This window comes from Elephas maximus, chromosome 11 (genome assembly GCF_024166365.1).
Source record: "Elephas maximus indicus isolate mEleMax1 chromosome 11, mEleMax1 primary haplotype, whole genome shotgun sequence".
Lineage (NCBI taxonomy): Eukaryota > Metazoa > Chordata > Mammalia > Proboscidea > Elephantidae > Elephas > Elephas maximus.
Window position 1 is genome coordinate 23,513,788 of NC_064829.1, and position 21,609 is coordinate 23,535,396.

General features: G+C 42.2%; 1 protein-coding gene across 9 annotated transcripts in view; it reads right to left on the bottom strand.

Moving 5' to 3' along the window:
- EPB41L3 (erythrocyte membrane protein band 4.1 like 3) overlaps positions 1 to 21,609 on the bottom strand; it is a 305,002-nt gene that overhangs the window by 193,525 nt on the left and 89,868 nt on the right. Inside the window, exon 1 of one of the 9 annotated variants that reach the window (XM_049901810.1) lies at positions 6,605 to 9,342. The exons of 7 other annotated variants lie outside the window; for them this stretch is intronic. The gene's annotated coding sequence lies outside the window, so the exon portion shown is untranslated. Of the gene's footprint in view, positions 1 to 3,413; positions 4,775 to 6,604; positions 9,343 to 21,609 lie in introns of those variants that run through there. One more of the 9 variants, XM_049901812.1, reaches the window with a different exon arrangement.

Genomic DNA, 21,609 nt, shown 5'->3' on the forward strand with positions numbered 1-21,609 from the left:
TCGGCTATTCGAACCCACCAGCTGCTCCACGGGAGAAAAATGTGGCAAACTTTCTGTAAAGATTACACTCTTAGGAACCCTATAGGACAGTTCTACTCTGTCCTACTGGGTTGCTGAGTCAGAATCAACTTGACACGCACACAACACACGCATGTTTTGAAGTGTGCATGCATTATTTTTAATATCTTAAATAACAAAGATATTTTAATTAGAATACAAAAAGAAGAAAGAAAACTGTCCCATTTTATTTTACCACATTCTTCAACCCAAAATAGCCCAAAAGTAATATTTAATCTCCAAGAAAATAAACCCATAAAAAATATTGGGTGCGAGTTGCCAAAATATCAATTACTGAGAGAAGAAACCATTACGTTCAATTTCTGATGAAATAATTCAATCATAAATAAAAACTCTGGATTAGTCCATTAACGAAACATTTTCTGGCTCTCAACTCCTCATCTTCCAATACATCCTACATTTACTGTCAGATGAGAATTTTTCTTCCCTACTGAACCATTTTAAATGGCTCCCTGTACCATTAGTAGCCACTGAAAACCCTATGAAGCACAGTTTTACTGACACGCATGGTGTCATCATGCATCAAAATCGACTCAACGGCACCTGGTACCATTAGGAGTACCACTGGTAAAGTCCAAAATACTCCCAGCCTCAGGTCCAGAAGTCTTCCACCATCAAGCCCCACATTCCCTTCTTAAACTCATCTCCCCGTTACCCCCAGCATAAAGGCTACATTCCAGCTAAATTTAGACCCCTTGAATGCTCTATCTGGCATGTTTTCTCAAGCACTCATCTCTATCAAAATCCAACCATCCTGTAAGGGCCAAAATGGAAAAGCCAAATTGGAAATGAAGGTGCTGGATAGTCTTTTCCTATAAAGGAATGTACACAGGAAACGAGTTACCAATCTACAGAATGGCCCATGTAAATAAGCACTGAAGATTATAAAGCATACCTAAAATAATTTTCATAGCCCAGTGACGAAGAGTAGTACTTCATAAAACTTAGCAGAGCACTGGTTATAAGAGAGCATTAGTTTACATAACACTCTGCCCATCAATCTATGACTCATACCTTCTTGAGGGCTAGAGTTTTAATTTTTTCCTCATTTAAAGAACCCTTGTAGACTCATTCAGGTATTCTATGCATATACAAGCAAAATATGAACAAAAGAAATAGCATGTTCTGTCACCAAGAGTACTGAAGACACATTATTTCTTAGGAGAGTGCTCCCTTACTGTCTCCAGGGTTTGCTTCCAATCAGCTGACTTCCTATTTCCCAGTTTTGATGCAGTAACAATCAGACAACTATGTCATCATGACTGTCACATGACTGACAGCAACTCTAAGATACACCCCAATTTCAAAGATGTTAAAATAGGAAAAATGTTTGTTTTAGAAATGATTAAATTTAAGGCTTGAATAAAATATACAGAAACTCACCGTTTGAGAAGGAAAACACTGTATTAAAATGGGCAAAGAACAAATTGGAACAACAGAAAATTAGTTTTTCTCTTTTTAGTTCAATGCCAGATCAATATCATCACCCAGCACAAATCCAGTTCGGCTTTTGTCACACACCAGTGGGATCCCTCTGTCCTCTTCTGTGTATTCCCTCTACGCTGATGCCTTCCAAGACACCAATTAGAGCTGGCAGAAGCAGGCTGCCTGCCCTTCTCTCCTCAAAGAAGTTATTCTTTGTTCCCTTGGTACCTGCAGCATCCTTTTCCCAAATATGGCAAAACCTCCAGAACCTACCCAATCTGAGCTATGGGCAGAGGTAGCAAGCTTCTCATGAAGAGGATCATATCACTGAAAATAATGACTGCATAGATGAATCCAATTAATGACTGCCTTTTTAAAAAAGCAGCAGTGTTTTTTAAACATTTTTAAATATTTTTGGTAGGCATATAGAAGTTTCAAAAGGACTCATTTTTATTCACTTCCATAAATATTTACTCAATTCTACACATGTTTAGACCTGTGCTGGATTTGGGGATAAAGCCCCAAGAGGAATTAAGTTCCTACCACATGAAGCACTCGCCCACTGTAACTGGAAACACACACAGAAGACAGGTTAAATATTTCATTTGTTTTCTAGGTTTAATCTAGACCTTTCTTTTCTATTCTTTTTTAAAGTTTCTAAGGAAGGGCTATAAGAACAATGTTTCAAAGTGTCAGCAATCTAAAAATTAAGTTGTCAGCTTTTTCTCTGTACTGCAAATTACAAAAAAATTAGGGGTTTGGTGCTAATAGAACCTTACGATTCTACAGTGTGCAATTTAACCAATCATCCCAAAGTCTAAAAATGTAGTACCAACGGCATTTCAACCCAGTGATCTGCAGTTTCTGGTACATAATTTCAACTTTTCTACTTTAGCCATTCTTCCCATTTTTTCTTCCTTTTGCTTTTGAAACATGTTGTGGAACAGCTACAGAATCAAGTAATCAAGGACTACCCAAAAACCAAAAACCAAACCCAGTCCCGTCGAGTCGATTCCGACTCATAGCGACCCTATAGGACAGAGTAGAACTGCCCCATAGAGTTTCCAAGGGGCGCCTGGTGGATCTGAACTGCTGACCCTTTGGTTAGCAGCCATAGCACTTAACCACTACACCACCAGGGTTTCCAAGGAGTACCCAGAGCTCTTATATATATAACACAAATACACACACACACACACACAAATGACCGTCATCTTAGCCAGGAGGAACAGACAAGATAATGGACACCTGCAGTTACTCTTGTGGTTCTTCATTTCTTTTAGCCCACGTTACATTCAGAAATCAAAGCATAAAACGTACTTCGGAGTTTCAGAATTTCGGCCTTCCTCTTACAATTTATTCAACACAAGTTCGGGTGAAGTGCATCTATGATAATCTCTTCACCGGATGTCTAAATTAGGATGAAAATGCTAAACTATAACTTACAGATGTAACAAAAAATTTAAATGGAAATAAGTTTCCCGAAATCACTGCAGATATCTTAAACTTGTGAAATCCCATTTTTTCTTTTTTCAATTGCCAACTGCAATTATATCAGTTAAAAATAAATCGGAAAGAACACTGCCTGCCCCAAAAATAAACTCTATCTTTATAGACACCAAATACTTACAAGACATCTGAACCTACGATTTAGCAAGAATGCTATTTTAGTACAGTGGTAAGAAATACATTAACTCTATGCATAAATAAAAGTAGATTCATTCTTCTTGTTCTTTTGATATTTCCAATGGTCCCTTTTGAAGATTACAGTATTTTCCCCAATAAAAGGAAAAGTTAATGATTTCTAGTATCTCACACAATAAGGAAACCCTTCCTTCTCCATCTATGAGACAGACACATCCTCCCAAGCAGTCTTGCATTCATTCTACCTTCTACTTCCCAAACAATACCTTACTGCACAGTTCAACTTGAGAACGGAGTCTCATTCACACATCAGGCAAAGTTAAGCCAGCAAGATGCTTCAGGCTGTCTGGCTTTGCCGGCCCCACCCTTGTTTCCTCTGAGCCATAGTGATGTCACAACGCAGGGCAGAGCAATGACTTCACTGCCCTGGTCCTGGCTTCTGAGCACTTAATTCTCTGCAGCCAAGGCAAATCAATGACAGCAAGTAACAGGAGAACCTTCCAGGAGCCCTGAGCTTCTTGTGAATTCCCAGCAAATTCCCAGCTAGGCCAGCTTTCTGTAACAAACAGATGCAGCAACTAAAGAACTAGTGGTGTTAAAGATAAATTTGATCCATGGTTTTCAATGCTGGCCCCATACTCACAACAAAGATAACATTCACAGAGAACTGTAGGGGAGTACTGGGAGTAGCCTACAGGAGCTAAAGATGAGCAAGGCAGGCTGCTTAAAAAATTTCTCTTCATTATAGTCAAGTTTTTACAGAAAAGAAACGTACTTATTTTTGAGTCTACTCCTGGAGTTCCATTTTCACCCCCAAGTACATGATTACTAATTTGTGAATGTGAATGCATATTTTACAATACAGGATAGCTTGAACAAGTTCCTGCTATAGTTAGTCCAATATATACCAAACCAAATCCACTGCCCTGAAGTGGATTCCAATTCATAGCGACCCTATAGGACAGGGCAGAACTGCCCCATAAGGTTTCCGAGGGTGAACCTTTATAGAAGCAGACTGCCGCTTCTTCCTCCTGTGGAGCGGCTCATGGGTTCAAACCACCTACCTTTCACATAGCAGCCAAGGGCTTTAACCACTGTACCACCAGGCTCCTCTAGTCCAATATATAGTAAACCCAAAAAAGATTTGCAAGTCCATGACATCACATCTCTCCATACATAAACGGTTGCTCCTCTTCTACCTATGTGGTCCCTGAATTCATCTGATCAACCAATTTTTTAGAAAACCAATGTATATTTAAAATATCTGATCAAGTTAAAAAAAAAAAAGAACTCTCATCTTGTACTTCAACACAGTTCAAAATTGGCCAAAGTCCAAGCACTGTACAAGAATTGACATTCATGCAGAAGAAATGACTTAAAAATTAAATGTAAATATTTCACTAAGACACTGACCTTTGGCCTGAAGCTCTGCAATCTTTTTCCTAAAAGGGGAAATTAAATAAACTGGGTACTTTCTTCCTGTTATTGAGAAATCATCCACAAAACAGCATATTGTTTTGCAAAAATGATCTGCCAAAAGGGTATTAGCTACATAAATTCTACCCAGGAACTTGTCTATCTGTATTCTACTTTCCTAGGCCGTCAGACAATCATGATGCAAACGACACAGTGCTTACCATTCAACTGCTCCATTTTCTTCTGAAAATAACAAAATGAAGTCACACTTCTCCAATTGGAATTTATTTCCTCCTTTAATAACTTTGTTATATTCCAACTAAAGTTTTACAAGTTTGATGCCAAAATTAACATGCTTTTATTTTTTAAACCTTCTCTGAGCCAAGATAAAAATCACCTCCCAGCGCCCACAGTTCACTGAAGCTTGCTCTTTTTCTTAACAGGGCTTTTTTTTACTGTCATTGGCGCAATGTCTACGGCTCTCAGAAACAAGTGGTTTATCTTTTTCCTTGAGACTTTAAAAATCTCTAAAATTCAAAAAGAATTTCAGCACATGGGGAGATGATCACACCTGGCCGTCACAAGAGCTGGGCCGAAAAAAGACAGGCAGGATATCTGCAGAAGCGATTCCGCCAGAGAAAAGGTAAAAAAAAAAAAAGAAAGAAAGCTGCAACACCGAACTTAAAAACTTAATGCAAGCTCTGCACTAGCAGCACGCCCGACCGTCTCAGCATTTCCCAGCCCGGCCTTCCACGCGTAATTAATACCACATGTGTTCTTTATCATTCCATTTGTTCTGCAAAAATCTCTTCCCAACTTTAACTCTGAGCTGCAACTGCAGGAAAAACCTCTAGAAAACTTTGGATTGGTAAATACAAAAACATGAAAGGAAAGGCTGCTCCCCCCGCAAAGGACTACAGTTAGAATTTACTAATGTAACCACACCCACCGCATTGCAGAAGCCGTGAACTTGGCGGGGAGAGAGGTGGGGACAAGCGGGAGCGGGGTGGGGGAAGGAGGACAACTAGGGAAGAGATTAGAGGGGAAATACAAGAAAGCAAGCCCCTAAAGCAGGAGCCCGGAAACACCCGCAAGGAATCGGCTAAGAGTAAAACTCCCGCGGTTGGAGACTCGGGCCTCCCCGCCCCCAGCCGCCGCAGGGCCGCCTCCGCAGACACCTCACCCGCAGGCGGCTCGGCTCGGCCCGGCAGGCGCCAGGTGAGCAGAGCCGCTCCGGCCCTGGGCGCCCCTGGCTTCCCCGGCGAGATGCCCTCCGCAGGGTGCCAGGGAGGGAAAGCAGGGGCGAGGCGGCCCCGCAGGTGCCCAGGCCACCAGCAGCCTCATTACCGCCCCCACCCCCGCGCTCCGGCCGGGATGCGGCGCCGCCGCCCGCCTGGGGGCCCCTGCCCCAGTTCAAGGAAGGAGGGAAGTTACATAAAAGCTACGGCCCTGCTCCCGGCGGGGATGCTTTGTGCCGGGCGCACCTTACCAGCCCGCCTGCGCCCGAGGTCCACCCGGCAAGCCGCCCCCGCCCGCCCCAGCGGCGCCGCAGTGTCGCCTCCCCCTCTTCCTCCGCACCTCCCTGCGGCCCAGGCAGCGCTGCGGGAAGGGCTGCCGCCCCAGCCCGGCTCGCCGACGCCCCGCACCCCAAGTGTTAACTTAAAAAATGGCGCCCCGAATGGGGAATTTGCAGAAATTACGGAGGCACGGCGCCGCCGGGGCAGAGGCGCCCTTGCGGCCGGAGGCCGGCGGTCAGGTCCGCGGGCCGGCCCGGCGATGCTGCAGCGCGGCGGGGCGCGGCGGGCCGGTCCCCGGGCGGGGGCGCGGCGCGCGGCGCGGCGGCTCGGGCCGGGCCGGGGGCCGGCGGAGGGGGCTGGGTAGGGCGGCGCGGGGCTCCCGCGGTTCGGGCGGCGCCGGAGCCCGAGCCACGCGTCAGCCGCGCAGCCCGGCGCGCCTCGCCCCCGGCCTCGGGCACGTCCTCAGCAAATCGGGAACCGGAGACCCTGTCGGATCACCCCACTCCCGGGCGTAGAAAAGTTACCTGGGACCCGCGTGGACTCCGGGCGCGCGCGGCGTGGGGAGCACGGCGCCCAGCTGCCTCCTCGTCGCTTAGCGCAGGGAGCGCGGCGGCGGCGCGGAGCCGGGCGTGGGGAGGAAGCCGGCGACGAGGAGGGCTGCTCGCGCGCTCCCCGCCCCCCTTGCAGGAGAGACGGAGGCTCGGCGGGCTGCGGCGGGGCACACGCCCAGAGACGCGCAGGAGCAGCCAACCTCGGTCCTGACTTCCAGATACGGGGGCGGGGGACAGCGCAGTACTTTAGGACAGTTACACGGTAACAGTCCTCGCCAGGCCGGCGCAGGCTTCAGGGACAATGCCTCCACACAGTTGTCATTAGCGTTAGCCCCAGTATTTCCAATTAGATTATTCCCCGTGCTCTCTATTTCCTCACCTTCCCAGATACTGTGAGCGTGTGTCTGTGTGTGGTTGCTGATTAGATTATTGCCCGCGCTCTCTAACCCCTCCCCTCCTCACCCTTCCCAGGTACCCTGTATGTGTCTGTGTGTCTGTGTGTGTCTGTGTGTATGTTACATGATTTATTGGCTTAGGCATTGCAGTGATTTTTTTTTTGCTTTTTGAGAGGAAAAAAGAATCAAATTGGTGGTATCTTGCACATGGCGGGTGCTCAAGAAATATTAAGTTGACAGGAGAGACCTGAATTAACCATTGAGGGAAGAGGTTTCCCGTCTCAGCAGGTCAGCTATTCCTTCCTACACCCCTACCCCAATAAATGTCCCATTACAGGTGATCTCCAAACTCACTGGTCGCAGACTAACAGGGAGTCATTACCGATAACACTTTCCACCGGAAGGAGGAGGAAGGGGCTCACACTACACTCCTGGGTGAAAGAAATAACTCCTGGTCATGGCACGGTATCAAACCAGTAACCAAGGAACTACCGCACGTTTATTACTTATTAAGGCATTCTCCAAAGACCCCAATAGTCATCCCTCTAGGAGCTCATGGACTCATTTAGGGAGTAAAAAATGGATTTACAAAAATATTACATTTATAACGGGTGCCAAAGACGAGATCAGAAGTTTAGAGGCACCAGAGATGAGTGTCTGATCTGTCGTTGTGGCTTCTGGAAGGTGGTAAACATGGTGTGAGTGTCCAGGATCAGGAAACTTCAATAGAAAGGGAGTTGGGGAGAAGGGTTGACTACCTTGGCTGGAGTGGAAGGGTTTTTGACAAGTATGGGAGAATGTTGGAAAATTATTGTTATTGTAATCCTATGGAGTTATGGAACTGTATTCCATAGACGATGTGAAACCCCCTCCAAAAAAAAAAAAAAATAACCAAACTCATTGCCCTCGAGTTGATTCCAACTCATAGAGACCTTATAGGACAGGGTAGAACTGCCCCCATAGAGTTTCTAAGACTATAACCTTTAGGGGAAGGAGCCTTGGTGGCCAGTGGTTATGCGCTTGCCTGCTAAATGAAAGGTCAGTGGTTAGAACCCACCAGCTGCTCCAAGGGAGAAAGATGTGGCAGTCTGCTTCTGTAAAGATTTACAGCCTTGGAAACTCTATGGGGCAGATCTACTCTGTCCTATAGGGTCGCTATGAGTTGGAATCGAATTCATGGCAGTGGATGTTTTGGTAATGTTTATGGAAGCAGATTGCCACATCTTTCTTCTGGGGAGCAGTTCGTGGGTTCAGAAGGCCAACCTGGTTAGCAACTGAGCACTTAACTACTGCACCACCAGGGCTCATTTTTACAGAAGATGTGCAGCTTTGGAAAATTTTGAGTAAGAACATGTGGCTTATGTTATGTTTTAAGAAAAATAGCCTGGTGGCACAGCAAAGACCGGGGAGGGGGGGGGCAAATACCTAAGAGGTGAAAAGATAGAGTATGGCAGTATTCCACGGCCTGAACTGTCTTTCAAGTGACAGATAAAGCGGATAGTTCAAATACAAATACTGGTGAAGTAAGTTTGGGGATTGTGTGTATTAATTTCCTATCAAGCCATAGAGATGTTAACCTGTTGCCATCCAGTCAATTCCAACTCATAGCGACCCTATAGGACACAGTAGAACTGCCCCATAGGGTTTCCAAGGGAAAGATGCCCTGGAGTGGTTCAAACCCACCAGCCACTCTGGGGGAGAAAGGTGTAGCAGTCTGCTGCCCTAAAGATTAAACCGAAACCAAACCAAACCCGTTGCCGTCAAGTCAACTCCGACTCATAGTGACCCTACAGGACAGAGTAGAAGTGCCCCATAGGGTTTCCAAGGAGTGCCTGGTGGATTCAAACTGCCGACCTTTTGGTTAGCAGCCACAGCTCTTAACCACTATGCTACCAGAGTTTCCTAAAGATTATAGCCTTGAAAACCCTATGGGGCAGTTCTACTCTGTCCTACAGGGTCACTATGAGTCAGAATTGACTCCATAGCAACGGGTTTGGTTTGTATTTTAATCTTTCCGACTGCCACATCTTTCTCTCGGGGTGGGACCGCCAACCTTTTGGTTAGCAGACAAGTGCTTAACCACTGTGCCACCAGGGCTCCTCATATAGGGTTGCAGTAAGTAGGAATGAATTGGATGGCAATGGATACAGAAATGTTAGAGACATATATGCATTTGTCAGATGCACATATATGGCTGTGTGCTGTGTGCTGTATATAAGATCTCAGAATGAAGATTCATTCATTTTCCTGTTTTGTGTGCACACTAAAGCACTCTTCTTTAAAAGTGGACTTGAACAAATTGCATCGTTCACAATACACACTAAGTTGACATCATTATTTAAGACAGACAGATGGCTTCACATTTTCATTCATTTTATTGCCTTATTTTTGCTATTTTTTTTTTTTTAATTGAAAGCAAAATGTTTTCTCCATGACTCATGAATCTTAGTCTTTCTGGTGATGAAGAAAATTCAGCAATACTATATGAATGACTAGTATCTTGGGAGAAAAATGTTAGAATACTAAATATTATTTTAAAAATTACAAATACCAGCTAATGATCCTAATAGTCCATAAATTAACATTTTAGAATAAAAACTGTACCGCTGCAGAGTTTAAGAGTAAATTTGGGAAGCAATTACTATGAAATCCTTTGGACTTGGCCAAGGCTGTCTGCTAACCTTTTTTTGTTTTTCCTAGCACAGGGATGGATAAAAAGAAATGCCCACCCTCCCCCCGCCCCGAAAAAAAAAACTCATGAGCAGCACATAGCTCCCAGTAAATGACTGTTATTAGGGGGATGCAGTAATTTGCCTGCATCCCTGTAATAATATGCCATTCTACTTTGTTAATATCATGCAGGAGCCCCCTTAGTCATCTGTCTCCCCACAGTGCCTCACTGGGTACACTGCAAGCAAGCACTTAACAGTTTTGCCAAGAGATGTCAAATAATGAACTAACCTGTCACTTTACTTTGAGGGTTCAGTTTCCTCGTGTCTAAAATAAGGGGTGATTTCTAAAGTCCCTTATGGTGTAGAAATACTAGCCAGTACTAGGATTCCATAAAATAAAAAGGCATTATCACATCTTAGTGCCTGCTGAGTAAAAGCAATAATGAAAAACCTACCATTTAATTAACTTTCCTCAGGAAATAAAATAACGAGCTCTTCCACATGGAAAAGAGAAAACTCCTTGCCATAGATGTGATTCCAACTCATAGCAATTCTATAGGACACAGTAGAACTGCCCCATTGAGTTCTCAAGGAGCGCGTGGTGGATTTGAACTACCAGCCCTTTGGTTACAAGCTGAGTTCTTAACCATTGTGCCACCAGGGCTCCAGAAAAGAGAAGGAAACTAACAAAATATGGTAGAAGGCAAGGTGACAATGTAATTACAGTTTTATTTGCTTGCTTTCTTAAAAGACTAACTTCTCCCTGTATCCCTCTCATTACCAAAAATAAAGCTACCTGTACCCCCTAAGAATTCTTTATTCTTGCCAGTGTGTAACTCCTCATGGTACTTTTTCAATAAGGTACAGAAAAGTAGTTTTGGATCAAGGTAACACCTTTCACACTAACCCAGAGTTAGTGCAGATTTGGCACCAAAATTCAATTCTTCAGATTCCTAGTTTACTATAGCCACACCATACAATATTGAGTGCTATGCAAATATTAAAATAATCTACCAGATTATCAGATAAGACAACAAAAGCATGAGCAGCAAAAGACAAAATAGATAAATGGAAACTCATAAAAATTAAATATTTTTGTTCAAAGAACCTTTTATCAACAAAGTGAAAAGACAACCTACAGATTGGGAGAATATTTTCACAAACTATATAATAAGGGTCTAACATCCAAAATATATTTTAAAAGCTTCTACAATTAAGAACAAAAAAACAAAAACCCCATCAAAAATGGGCAAAGGACTTGAACAGGCATTTCACCAAAAGAATATTCAGATGGCCAACAAGCACATGAAAAGACACTCAAAGTCATTAGCCATGAGATACAAATCAAAACCACAGTGAGACACCACTTTACTCCCACTAGGATGATCAAAAGAATGGAAAATAACAAATGTTGGCAAGGATGTAGGGAAACCGGAACCCTTATCCATTGCTGATGAGAATGCAAAATAGTACAGCCGCTGCAGAAAGAGTTTGGCGGTTCCTCAAAAAGTTAAATGTAGAACCACCATATGACCCAGCAATTCCTCTCCTAGGTATATACCCAAGAGTGTTGAAAGTGGTGATACAAACATGTACAACAATATTCATTGTAGCACTATCGTACACCATTATTCATTACAGCACTATTCACAATATTCAAAAGGTAGAAACAGTCTAAATATCCATCAACAGATAAACAAAATGTGGTAATACACACAAAGGGATACTACTCAGCAATAAAGAGAAATGAAGTCATGATAATATGCCACAGCATGGATGAACCCTGAAAACCTTATGCTGAGTGAAATAAGTCAATCACGAAAGAACAAATATGTCATCTCACTCATTCGAAATAACAAGACTAGGCCCATTTTTAGAGACCAAAGATTTTTAGTGGTTACTAGGGGTGGGAAGGGAGGGGAAAGAGGGAGTCATTGTTTAGAAGGCAGTGAGTTTCTGTTTATGATAACGGGAAATTTAGCAACTATTATGTTTGGTGGTTATACAACATGATTAATGTAATTGATATTACTAAAGTGTGTACCCAAAAAATGTTGAATTGGAAAATGACTTATATGCACATTTTACAACAGTAATTTTTTTTTTTTAAATCCATCAAATATGGGGAAAGATCTCATGACTCAAACCTAGGCCTTTGGATGCCTGCTCTGATCTACATCACCACACTAAGGCTTATTCTACAACACTAATTTCATTTATGGGCTTCCTGAAATTGCTCTGTTATAGATAAAAAAGTACAGATACATTACCTAAGACCAACAAGCCATCCAGAATTTTAGCTGTGGTACAGAGAAAAGGGGCACAGCAGAGGTAAGATATATTGGAGCCCTGATAGTACAGTGGTTAAGAACTTTGCTGCTAACCAAAAGGTCGGCAGTTCGAATCCACCAGCCACTCCTTGGAAACTCCATGAGGCAGTTCTACCCTGTCCTATAGACAGGGTCACTATGAGTTGGAATCGACCTGATGGCAACAAGTTTGGTTTGGTTTAATCCTAAACTGAAGAGATAGGATTCCTCACAAACCTCATCCAACCACAGGTGTCAACTGAATTCTGAGCTTATTGGTACTCACTGGTACTCTGCGACTTGAAGAACAATGGTAACTCTAACCTGGTAGTCAAGGCAAGGACCAAATTTGCGGGTTTCATTGACCACCATGTTGTCAGCATCATGGGAAAGTCTCCAGAAAGAAGCGACAGAGAATCTGTCCAATGCATCCATCTGAACTTTGCCTGGATCATTAGGATTAGGAAGAATATTGATGTTTGACTAAACCATACAAACACTACCCTCATAAGCAAACAAGACTCATTTTCCCTCTGTGACAATGTTAGACAACCCTTACATAAAACATTGAGATATTTAAATTATCTCCCTATTTTTTAATCCTTCAAGATGAATATTTTTCAACCTAAGTTGCCTTAGTAAAATGTTAACAATGCTGACAGTTGTTTATGCTCAGAATAATGTCAGGCCCTTCAATTCCATATCGAGTCCTTGGAATCAAGATGCCTGGTCTTCAGCCATAGTGCTACTAAGGACCACAAATAAGAGAAATATAGGGATGAATGCATAATTCAAAGGCAGGTTTAGCCTTCTGAAATAAAAATTCATTCAAGAGTTTCAAGGCTCTAAAAATGGTGTTAGATTTACTCTCATTAAAGCTTCCAGATGCAGACATCATTCCGCATTTTGTATACATCACGTCAGGGGCCTGGACACATTCACAGCACAGATACAAAATGAAAACAAAAAAGAAAAAACTGAGGAATACAAAAGCAGCACAAAAGATACAAAAATGTGTCCATTTGAGAGAGAGCAAGTTTAAACAGGCTATCGTTTAAAAAAAAAAATTCCTATTCATCAGAATTCCATTATTTGCCTCCTTTCTTGCTTTGTACTCTTGGAAAAATATTAGCTGTAAAGGTGGGGCCAATACACATTAAGTAAGTTTCATTGTGTTAAAATATACCCTTATTAAAATTGTTTAACTTTCTTTAGTTTTTCCAGTAAATTTTAGAAATAAATCTCAGAGCCTTTGAATAGAATAATTTGTAACAATAAAATTTTCAGTGTTAGTCTAAATCCTTGGTTCTTTATAAAGCTTAAATGCTCAATAAATGTATTCTCATCGCCTTAAGTGAAAAGAAAAATCCATTAAGAATATTTTATATTTGGGGATTTTGTATATAAATATAAAATACAAGGAACGGAAGTTGGTAATCTGTATCACTACTAAGTAATTGAACACCCAAACTGTTCACCATCTGAGAGCATGCTGACATCCAAAACAGATGATCAGTCTTGGGTTATGCCAAGACACTTAACATTTTAATTACTTGTTCCCCAAAAGACATAAAATAAATGCCACAAGCCTCAAAGTCTCCTGTAAAGTTGTAAATAATCCCAAATAGCTATCATATTTCATCCCAACAGTTACCAACAAGACTTAACTGAGGAGGAAAAAAATGGGTAGGTATTAAGACACATTCAGGAGACTGTTCTTATTAACTTGTTAACCCTATCTCCAGATTTGCAGTCTTTTGGCAAACGTGTGATGGTTAACTTTATAAATTAAGGAACAGTATTTCAGCTTTGTTTCTTAATCTGATTCCTTTTTTCCAGCCTTTACTTTTCCCTTTCCCTTCCCAGTTTCCTCACTGTGTGTCCAGTCTTCAACAGTGTGTGTATAACCTGAAAGCATATTCCATTGTAATCCACAGTTTCCAGAATGCTCTGGGAATCAACAAAAACACCGTGTAGGATGTCTGTGTGCCTTGAAGCAAATCTGCTATTTAATAGGTCAAAGCCATTTGAAAGAAAGCCTCTGCTATTAACTCTCTCCTGTTCAAGATTTTATCAGTGACTTGTTTGAATACCCAAGGCAGTCTCATTTGTGCACGATACAAATCTGAGAAGGATACTAGAGTTTCTCAGACCATGCATGGTCTACCGGTTGTCTAGGGAGAGTTTCCTATGTTTTATGTTTCTGTGTCAATAACAATTTGAGAAAATGATATAAATATTCATACCACTTTTATCTGAAGCATTCAGAGTACTTATTAATAATGTGAATCAGAATCTCAGAGATGGGGTCCAGGAAACAAATATTTTTAACAAACTCCTCAGCTGATTCTAAAACACACCAAATTGTTAGGACAATGGATGGAGGTGACCGGTATATAACTGAATAATCCCACAGGTGACAAATACTCCATAAATGTTTCATAGAAGCTGGAACAGGGAAAAGTAGTGGGACAAGAGCATCACATAGCAGTATTTAAAAAAAAAAAGTCACCGTTGAGTCAATTCCGACTCATAGTGAGCCCCTTGGGCAGAGTGGAGCAAGTGGTGGATTCGAACTGCTGACCTTTTGGTAAGCAGCTGTAGCCCACCGTAGCCCTTAACCACTGTGCCACTAGGGCTCCGCACGGCAGTATAGATGAGCTGAGAACCTACTCCACAACTGTCAGTACACAATTTACAAGAAGAGTTACTGCTTGGAGCCTGTCCTCTGCATCAGTTTGCAACAGCAGTTCATTAGCAGGGAGTATGGTAATAAATAACAATGAAAGATTGTTCTGTTCTCAATTCCAGCAATAACTGGATTAGATGCCCATTGATTGAAGATCCCAATAACACTGAAACTCTGACCTTATCTTGCAAGTATGCAAACTATCTTTACAAAGCTGCCAAGAAATGTCTCGTTAAAATGGGAAATTGAGGACTAACTGCTGGCAGTTTTGGTTAAGTATGTGATCTGACTATCCTGAACCCAGCACATAAAGACCTTAAATTACAAGCAGAGATGGGCCATGGGCTGCAACTTTCTACCCTTAAGTTCTACATCAGGAATTTTGTTTCAGCAAAACAGTATCATTAATCACAGTTAATGGTAATTTTATTGAGTGAGTCTTGTATTTTTCTATCAATTTGTAGGTTATTTAGGTTCTATAGTTGTATGAGACTTATATGCATGAGAAATTTAAATCTAGTTTTACATCTATATATATTTAAATAACAAAATTTAAGACAATGCGGGACTATCAGAAATATTTTCTTTCTGTAAAAGGATGGTTAAAGAACAAGATTGGAGTTCAATAAAAAAGGACTGTCATTCTAATAGGTCCCTTGGTGGCACAAATGATTTCCACTCAATTATTAAGATAAGGAAACCCTGGTGGTGTAGTGGTTAACAGCTACAGCTGCTAACCAAAAGGTTGTCAGTTCAAATCCACCAGGTGCTCCTTGGAAACTCTATGGGGCAGTTCTACTATCCTATAGGGTCGCTATGAGTTGTAATCGACTTGACAGCAGTGGGTTTGGCTTTTGGTTTGACTAAGATAAATGTTGGCAGTTCTAATCCACCCAATGGCACTGCAGAAGAAAGGCCTGGTGATCTGCTTTCATAAAGATTACAGCCAAGAAACCCTTATGGAGAGGTTCTACTTTGTATCACATGGGGTTACGATGAGTCAGAATCAACTCTAAGGACAATGGTTTGGTTTTTCATTTTGCCATCCTAATACAGAACAGGCTGTTATATGAACAGTGGGCTCTCCAGCTAGAATGTTCAGGGAGATACCAGATGATGTCTGTCAATAATAGCACAGAGAGATTCCTCTATCAGGTGTGCGCTGGAGCCAGAGCATCTTTCAGGTCCCATCCAACTCAGAGATCAAATTGTTTTCCAAGTGTTTGGCATTAAGGAACCAGACTTGCCCACAATTCTGCACTGTTTGAGGTGGCAACTCAAACACTGATTCCTTTAAAGCATGCCAATGTATGTATTTACATGTTTTTGAATAGCCTGCGAAACTTCTCTACTGCATGTTGAGATTAACTTGGTTCAAAGCTGAATTTCCATAAATCTGATAGCAACTTCCACCACCACCTTCCGCTCCCTTATGACTCCTCAGATCCCCCAGCTTTAATCTACAAGTCCCACCCTGACTCATCAGACCCTTCTCACCACTGAGTCAGGCTTTATTGAGTTACCTCAAGTGTGAGACTGTTTCTTGAGCCAAGGTATGAAGATTCTGAATGGAAACCATGGTCTAAGCCTTTTTCTGAAGTTTTCCCAGGTGTCCGTTCCTAAATTATTCCACTATTTAACAAAATCAAAGAGGCATACACTTGCCATATTACATGCTTAGGAAGGTCATTATGGCTTGATGGACAGAGTACTAAATCATGTTTTAAAGTCACTATGCAGCCTTGGGTAAATCTCAGCTTCTCTTGATATCAATATCATTGAAATATTCCTTCCACTGTCGGTTTTACTAGAAGAGAGCAGTGGTTCTCAACTACGGCTGTGCATTAGACTCACTTGGGAAACCTGAAAAACAGCAGCTAAAGTTACTTATCATGGCTGGGTGACAGATACATATGGGCTTATTATACAATTTTCTCCACTTTGTATACATCTGAAATATTTCATAGTAAAATTTTTAAATTAAAAAATAACTTTAAAATACTCATGCACGAGCTGTACCCCCAAATCAGTTGAATCAGAATATCTGTGGAATGTGCTATCCGTATGTTTTAATGCTTCCCAAGTGATTCTACTATGTTGGCAGAGGTGACAAACACTGACGTAAGGGGAAACTAAAGCTGAAAATTAAATAGAATGTTAAGAATTTCTCAAAAGGAGAATGCCATAAAAGTAAGTATTAATAACAGCCAATTATTTATCTCTCTAAATATTACCTGAAGTACTTAATAGAAGCCACTGGATTAAATGGACATGTATCCATTATCCTGTATTAAGCTAACGGCTTTTTGTTAATTCCTCCATTTGAACACACACTGGGTTTGTTGGACAGGGCCTGCCATCAGATTTGTTGATGCTCACACTCTTTAGGGGAAACCGATTACTGTAGCTGGTTGCGCATTACAGAGTAATGTGTCAATAAAATGCGGGCATGTTTAACAACAGGCATAAAGAACTCATAACACACTAAATATCATGACTAGAATTTCAGTCTCTTCAAACATGAAAAAGGAAAAAAAATCACTGATGGTTTTGTTCCAAGTTCCTGGACGATGCAGAGAAGATACAGGTGAGAACTCATGATTATCTTAAGTGATTAATGAAAGAAGTTTCCAGCATATACTTTTTGATTAAACAGATACAAATACTTGAAAATCTAGAGGGATCTGCAGGGAATATGTCTAATTAAATATAATGTTAACGCTTTAAGAATTGGCTCTAGAGACTGTCCCTCAGGGATGTCCAGGCCTTGTGATACTACGTGGCGATACACATTCTGGGGACCATGCTTTTTTACAAAGAGCTAAAACATATTGGGAATTTACCTTGTGCTAGGCGCTGTTCTGTTACTGTCCGTAAAGTTTTCGTTAGCTGATTTCAGAAGTAGATCACCCAGCCTTTCTTCCTAGTCTGCTCCACTGAAACCTGTCCCCCATGGGTAACACTGCTGGCATTTGAAATACCAGTAGCATAGCTTCCAGCATCACAGCAACTCAAAAGCCACCCCAGTGTGACAAACTGACAGATAGACATCACGTTCGGTAAAGCAGAGGGTTAGCAAAAATGAGGGAAACCCTCAATGAGATGGACTGACACAATAGGCAGAACAATGGGCGCGAGCATACCAATGATCATGAAGATGGTGCAGGACAGGCAAAGCTTTGTTCTCATATACATGGGGTCCGTGAGTCAGAGCCAACTCAATAGCAGCGAACAATAACAACAGGCACTGGTTTATGAGCTTTATATGGAATAATTTACTTCATCCTCATAAAAATTCTGTGAAATAGATTCTATTATCATTCCTATTTTACAGAGGGGGTAAACGAGGAAGAAACAGTTTCAACAATGTGTTCAAGGTTACTCAGCTAGGAGCGGGATAGCCAGGGGACATACTCAGGTGGCCTGAATCCTGGGCCAGAGCTGTGTGGCCTCTAATGTCATATGAAAACTCTGACACTCAACTCTTTTTGACTTTGATAAACAGTAACTTTAAAGTGCAATAATGTACTGCAGTGGAAAAACATTTCATTATCTATGACTGAAGGGAAGCGCTGAGGTAAGGTATGACTGTATCTACTACTATAGACACATTGTAGAGCGGCAAAAGTTCTCTGAAAAGACGTTAAGAATGCTAACGCAGAAAGATTATTCAGGCTGTTCACAGCCTGAGAAACTACAAAAAAGATGAAGGGAATGATAATAAAATTATAATAATTATTATTGTTGGGATTTATTTAACACTTCGTGCCATATACTGTTTTAAGTGCTTCATGTGTCTTGTTATCTCTTTATTCCTCATAATTCTGTGAGGTAGAAAGTATTATTATCTGCATTTCACAGATGATAAAACTGAGGCAATGGAGAAGCTAACTAACTTGTCCCAGGTCCCGTTTTAGTAAGTACCACACCTAAGTAATTTTATTTCAGATCCTGTGCTCCTATTCACATGCTAGGTCACCACTACAGAATTACATTTGCTCACTGGAATTTCCTCTGCAGAAAAAGAAATATTAAATTTGCAAAAGCTGTACCACAAATGGAATCCATCTGTGTGTGTAAGGTTTTTTCTTTCTTTTTTAATTTAAAGTACCCAACCACTATTTAGGGAAAGACCAATCGCTAACAAAGTGCATCATGTTTAGTCAAGTAAAGGGTTAGTGAAAATGTGGGATAGTCTCAGTGAAATGGACTGACACACAGCCACACCAATGGACTCAAATATACCAGTGATCACGAAGGTGCTCATTGTACTTAAGGCTGCCATGATTTGGAGCTGAGTTGATGGCAACTAACGATAGCTACTACTGCAATTTAGAGTTTGAGAAAAATGCCAAGGAGAAAGCTCAAATCCATTAGTAAATCCTATTGGCTCTGCCTTCAAAATACATCCACATTCTGATCTCTTCTCACCACACCCTCTGCTGGCGTTCTGGTGGAAGCCCTAACCATCTCACCTGGGTTCCTGCAATAGCCTCATCATAGTTCTCTCTGCAGCACCATTGTACCCTTATAGTCCTTCTCCAGACAGATGACCCTGTGATCCTTGTAAAACCTAAGTTCGGGTCATGTCACCCATGGGTTCAAAGCCCCTGAAGTCTTCTGCATTCACTGCCCACCCCATCTGACCCCCTTTCTACCATACCCCATCTCACTCACTGGCCACACTGGCCTCCCTGCAGGTTCTCTAACGAGCCAGGCACTCTCCACCCTGGGCTTTCTCATCATCTGCTCCCTCTGATGCTAACACTTTACCTCCCTTGAGCTTCTGCTCATGTGTCATCTTCCCGAAGAGGCCCACTCCCATGACCTCACAAAAAATTATGACCAGCTACCCCAGCACCCCTATCCCTTACCCTACTGGAGTTGTTTTTTTTTTTTTTTTTCTTTTTCAGTCACACCGATCACCTAATATACCACCTAATGTCCTTATTTATTACGTTTATTGTCTGTCTCTGCCATTCTGGATGTAAGCATCGCAGAGGCCGGGATCATGGCCTTCTGTTCACTGGGTACCCAGCCCCCTAGAACAATGCCTGGCATATGAAAGGCCTTCAATAAATGTTGACTGAAAGACTAAAGAAAGCAAGAGGGATTATAAAATATGGGGCTCTGGGGAGGGGGTGATTAGAGTGGATAGAAGATACAGAATTGAATAGTTGTCTGGGACTGGGGTTAGAACCAAGGAGGAGGGGGTCTGTAAGGAAGAAACTAAATACACAACGCGTACATAGGTATATGCAACACACCTCCTCCAGCTCCAGTGATGGGATTGATTTGGACAAAACCCTCAACAACTTAAAAGGCTCCCTAGCCTCACTCCTGAACCAACCCAGATACCACTAGGAGGGTCCATCTTCCACCACATACCCAGGGATGAAAGGAAAGAATAGTCTGATGGCATTTGGGGACTGGACCATTTCCTAATGTCAGGGTAGATTTAGTGAACACTCCTGGTGGTGCAGTGGTTAAGAGCTATACCTGTTAACCAAAAGGTCAGCAATTTGAACCCACCAGCCGCTCCTCGGAAACCCTATGGGGAAGGTCTGCTCTGTCCTACAGGGTCGCTATGAGTCGGAATCACCATGACAGCAAAGGGTTCGGTTTTGTTTTTTTTTCTCAAGACAAAAGAAAACAGGGCAGGATTCAAGTGCAAAAAAAAAAAAACCAGTGCTATCGAACCCTCTTTATTCCCTCTACACAAACAATGGAAATGACCACTACAGTGGAAAATGTCAGATCCTCTGAAGCAGAGTGCCCAGGCTAATATTATTTTTCATATCAATGGTTGCCATGGTGACATTTACAAAGATTTAGCAATGATCAGGCAGTGAATACTTTTAAGAGGCTGTTGGAGAAAAGAAGTCACAATCCAACCTTCATCATCACTAATCATTCTCATCCCACTTGCTGCCATTAAACGGCTCACTTCTTTTGATTACACTTGGCATGCCCACGAAAGATGAATTTTAGATTCTTAATTTCAGGCTTAGAGTCTGTACTGTGTTTTTCCATTTAGTCTGCATTAAGGTTTTATTCAGTGATTCATGGTACCTTTTCAAATGCCAGGAGGTCATTCCTTCATCTGCCAAGGATGTCTCCTGACCCCCAGCCTCTCCGTCTACCAGTGTACCCACATTCTAAGGCCCCCCACTCCCTAATTACCTTTTGTGGGAGAACACCTATGACTAGGACCTTTGGCATGGTCATATGAACAACAACAGCCATACTTCTAACACATTTTAGGACACAGCAGGATGGTGTATCCTAACTACCCCCCTCAACCCCCCACCACTGGGTTGTAAATTCTGTGAGGGCAGAGGACATGTCTTACTTGTATCTCTATTTTCCAGTTTAAGTAGCATGGTACGTGAGCCCTAAAAGAAATGATAAAAAGTCCTGGGTACTAGGTACTAGAGAGCTTAGTGAGGGACACCTCCAATCCCTAGTTATGCAAGTTGGTGACCTGGGAGCTTTCCTGACATCTTCCTCTCTTGATCCCCTTATTATCCACTGCCAAGTCCTTTCCATTCTCCTGCATCTTTCATGTCCCTCCATCGTCCACCATCTTTCACATAAACAACTGCAATAGTCTCTTAACTGGATACAAATCCAGTTCTCCACCACAGCGAGTGACACTGGTGATGATGTCCCCACAGCTTAGTACACTTGGCATCACCCTGTTCTCAGGATGAGGGCAGCACCCTCCAAAGCAGCCTCTTTCCCCAGTGCTCTCAGGGCTCACCTTGTACCACGCTCCCTTTGCTCACACCAATCAGACTGCCCACCTTTTCATGTCCCTTTTTCAATTTCCCTAACTAGGTCACATATCTTCAGAAAGGGCCTTGGTAGTGCCAGTCCCCCTGCCTCCAGCACCTGTCACCATGCAGCTGTG